Below are 614 nucleotides of genomic sequence, written 5' to 3' on the forward strand. Positions count from 1 at the left end.
ACCCTCGATCTAGAGGGCTGCACCGCCGCTGGTATCCAGGATATTTATGGCGACATTTCTTCCGACCTGGACTACCTCATCTACGTCAACGACATCATGGTTGACTGGATCTTACCGTGCTTGAGAGGTGACCTTGCCTCTCGGTTTCAGCGCGAAAAATCACGCCAACGCATCGTCTTGGGCGCCTGGTTCAAACAGATGGGCGCCCTCTTCCTCCAGACCACTCGTCACGACATTACCCAAGCCTCTCAGGCTCTTCGCGACCAACGCATCCGCACGGCCGACGACTTTCCTGTCTACCGCTCCTCCATCACTGCCGCCGTCGATACCCTTCGCATTGAGGGCGCCTACTCGGCAACCCTTGTCATCGCCCAGCTGGTTGATGGCCTGCCTTCGAAACTCAGGGACGTGATTGCAAACCTGTATCAACCGTCTTGGGATTTGGGCAAGTTCTTTGAGGTGGTGACTGCTAACCTGCACAAACTCACGCCTGCTGGTGCCCGCGCCGAACCTAAACAGGGTGCCTTTGCTGTTGAGCATGGTGGAGGGCGCGGGCACGGGCATGGCCGTGGACGTGGTCGCGGACGCGGTCGTGGACGTGGTCGTGGCCGTGG

The sequence above is a fragment of the Monosiga brevicollis genome, genomic scaffold (genome assembly GCF_000002865.3).
Source record: "Monosiga brevicollis MX1 MONBRscaffold_13 genomic scaffold, whole genome shotgun sequence".
In the NCBI taxonomy this organism is placed as follows: Eukaryota; class Choanoflagellata; order Craspedida; family Salpingoecidae; genus Monosiga; species Monosiga brevicollis.